The following is a 4,025-nucleotide window of genomic DNA, read 5'->3' as shown; positions in this document are numbered from 1 at the left end:
TCTCTAGCATCAGCAGTTCCTACTATCTCCTAATATAATGAGTTTAGCTCCATAACAATGGCAGGGGGTCTCTAACCTGTAACCATTCCAATGGAATAGGCATGAGCATGAGTGCTCAGTGAAGCCTCACCACCTACACCCTGACCCCAGATGCTGGGAATAGGCACAGGAATCCAGGAATTCAATCCTACACCTGCCACACCACCTCACCCCCCCACTCTCCCCACACTTTCCGTCATGGAAAGAAGCATCAAAATCCGGCTCATTACCTAGGATGAAGCAAGATTCATTTGCCAAAACCTGTGTTGCCTACTGCTAGGCAACTTGAGTCTTTCCCCATACTGACATTGTACACATTTTGGAGGGGGTTAACTTAAGGATGCAGAGCCATAGTGGGCATATCCAATGTGACTAGAGACAAAAAAAAATCAAAGTGAAGTCCTCCTTAAGTGATCCACAAGCCAATTGAAGCCAGAAAAGATTAAACAGGTCATATTGTGAGGGCTGTTGTTGGGAAGTGATTATTTCCCTACCTCTGAGCCAGGAGACCCAGGTTAAAGTTTTGCATCCTCCAAAGGTGTGTAATAACATCTCTGAACAGGTTGATTAAAAAATATCTAACCCAATAATATTGTCTTGCAAGAAACTCAACTGGTCTAATAAGGCATTCAACAATCCAATAACATGCTTTTTGATGTCATAATGAACAACGTTTCAGTTACAGCTGGTATCTAAAAGCTGGAAATCATACCTTGAGACTAAACACTGGCTGGCTCTATGCACATATCCATCACAATTTCAGTGAGTGTTGCCATGTGTTGAGTAGGGACTCCAGCTATTTTACCTCTCACAAACTTTGGAACTGACACCAATTCTGGAAGACCTATTGGAAGTGAAATTGAAAAAGGTTAACACAGCACATAGTCCTGATCAAATCTGGGATCATTCTGTGCTGTATGTCTCAGTAGACTTTCACTGAAAATTCTATTGGGCCATTAGGACAGCAGGCTCAAGTACAGTTATGCCAAGACCAGTGGTGTAATTGATCCCAGAATGACAGAAAGTATGGCAACAGTGGTGTTTGCAACAGCCATTTACAAACAAGGAATCACTCTTACTTATATAACACCTTGCACATCCACAGGATATTCCAAGGCTCTTCACTCCCAATAAATTACTTTGAAGGACTTTAAAGAAAAAATCCAAGTAATAAAATATAACCAGGCAATCTGTTTTAGTTGGTTGACAGTTTAATGTTGGCCACGAAAGGACAAGATAGTTCTGCTCTTCTTCAAATCATGCCAGGAATTTTGGTTTAATGTCTCAGCCAAAAGATGACGTCTCTGATTATCTCAGTCCTGCATTGAGATGTCAGCCTAGATTATGAATCTCTAAAAGAATGTGTCTTAGAAAGGGACGAAAAGGAGCTGCTGGGTTCATAACTAATGATAACAAAGCCTTACTCAAGGAACAGCGTCCAAATACAAAAAAAATGCATGATCTGTTAATAAAGCCGTATGTATGGAGATTTGTGCTCTCCAGAGAAGCTTTAACAGATGTATGTGTGATATGTAAGATTATCTAAAGGGGTTATTAGTGACTCCAACTGCTCTCTCTGTGGCTGTGAAAATGACAGCAGCTGTTAACTTCCTGCCTACCCAGTTATGCAAACCAGTCTGTAATGAGAGTCAAAGGGTAAACTACACCTATCCCACTGGTGAATATCCCACTGCTTTCAGTGGGGAAATATGCTTAAAGAGAGAATTGGCCAGGGAACCAGGTTGCTAAATTGGCCTTTACTTTTTATCCCTCGCTTTTCGAGCGCATGTTCCAAAGAGGAACTTTTCCACATTTTCCCTTTATTTCAAGAGATGACTGAAACATTGTCGTAGAATTTGAAAAACCTTTTTGTATTTCCACAAAAGTGTTGGAAATACATGAAAGGGAGTCCACAATACAATGTGATCATTTTTAACTGTTGAACTATCACCGACCAAGCCTTGTATATCATGCATGGATTTGATGGAAGTCATGATATTCACTGTCAAGTATTGCACCCCTCTGTCTTTTGCCATGCCAATGACAACTAGGTCTTTATCTGTGGAATTGTGCCTCTGCAAACTGGCTCTGTGTGCCAGTTTTAAAGATTTTATAATCAACACCATTGGTCTATTTTCTGCCTGATCATTTTACAGGGATTTATATATAAACTGTTCAGGTGTGAAAATACAACTATTGTGACTATTTGGTGTGTGAACTAATTATCAGTGATAGATTATAATGCAGCATTTCACAAATTGCAGCATCCCTGTCTTGGCAGAGAGTAAAGGAATTTACTGCCAGATAATGATCCTGGCCAGCCTCCCATTCTCTTAATTTTTTGAAAACTTCAACTCATCCAAAGCTCTGCTGCCTCTATATTGTTTCACACAGAATCGCGTTCACCAATCATCACCCTTCCCCTCTCTTACCTAAATTGACTTCCAGTGGTATAACATTTAAACTCCAAGATTTACATCCTTGTATTTAAATCTGTTCATGCCTCACTCCATTCACAGTATGATAACTCCCCATTCCTCTGATCCCTGACGTTTGTCCTACACTCACCCTTCACCCATTACTGAGCTATGTGTTTAGTCACATAAAAGTGGTAGTTGTGGCTCAGTTGGTAGCAAGCTTGTGAATCGCTTCCACGCCAGGCCCTGAGCCCAAAAACCAAAGTGTTCGCTTCAATCCAGTACTGAGAGAATATTGCATTGTCAGAAGTGCTATCTTACAGATGAGATGCTAAATTGTGGCTCCTTCTGTCTGAAGAATATAAACGATTCTATGGAAGTATTCAAAAGAAGATCAGAGAGTTACCCCTTTGGTCCAGGCTAATGCTTATCTTTTAATTAGCGTTACAAAACAGATCGTAAATTGGCAGCCACATTTCCTACTTTATCAGTATGTCAAAAGCACTTCATTGACTGTAAGGCACTTTGATATGGCAACAGTGGTGTTTGCAACAGCCATTTACAAACAAGGAATCACTCTTACTTATATAACACCTTGCACATCCACAGGATATTCCAAGGCTCTTCACTCCCAATAAATTACTTTGAAGGACTTTAAAGAAAAAATCCAAGTAATAAAATATAACCAGGTAATCTGTTTGTGTAATGATCATGAAAAGTGCTATATAAATGCAAATCTTTCTTTTTAAGCCACACAGTTTGGCATTTTCTTTTTAAATGCCTCCATCTCTCTATCACTCATTTCTCCATTATCTTCCTTAAATTCCATCCATTTGGCCAAGCATTTGGTCACCATTTCTTACATTTACTTCTTTCTGTTGAAAACTACTCCTGTTCTTAAACTCCTGTGGAGGATTGAAAGAGATTTACCTACTTTAAACATGCTATATGAATGTAAGTTTTTCCTCTTCCTGTTTACATTTACAGGCCAATACTAGTTACCTTGAAGGCACTGTTCTACTCCAAAACAAAGGAGGAGGCAGGGAAAGCGACCCCTACATATCACAAGTAATTGAAAAACACCAAGACACAAAGTGTACTGAATGGCCTACAAGTTGTCTGTCTTTATCCTTTTCTCTCACTCAGTGGCTCAAAAACAATCTGTTCTTCATTTTCAATCTGTCTCACAAGCCTGACTTGTCAAAATGATTCCAATCTGTCGAGATTCTTATTGTAATTAAGGCAACATTAAAACAAAAAAATGCAATCTTTTCCTTTCGGTCTTATCTACATAAACATTATAGTTGCCTGCAAAAGCCAATGTTTCAAAGCAGAGAAAGGTCGATGGGATCAAAAATGTTGATGCTTTAATCATGCTCCAGCAGACGTTTTTTACAGCTCCTGTAATAATGGAGCTGTACGGAGATTGTTGTGATCTTTTGTATAAGGAAGTCAGCACAGCCGTACCTGCACCCTTCCTGTTTCTGGAAATGTAGGTCTCAACCTCTGTCATTTGAGATTTAGTGTTCACAAAGTAATAAGGCCCAAGTAAAATAGAGATATCTTGTT

The sequence above is a fragment of the Rhincodon typus genome, chromosome 30 (assembly GCF_021869965.1).
Source record: "Rhincodon typus isolate 14 chromosome 30, sRhiTyp1.1, whole genome shotgun sequence".
Taxonomy (NCBI): Eukaryota; Metazoa; Chordata; class Chondrichthyes; order Orectolobiformes; family Rhincodontidae; genus Rhincodon; species Rhincodon typus.
This window is presented reverse-complemented; position numbering follows the sequence as displayed.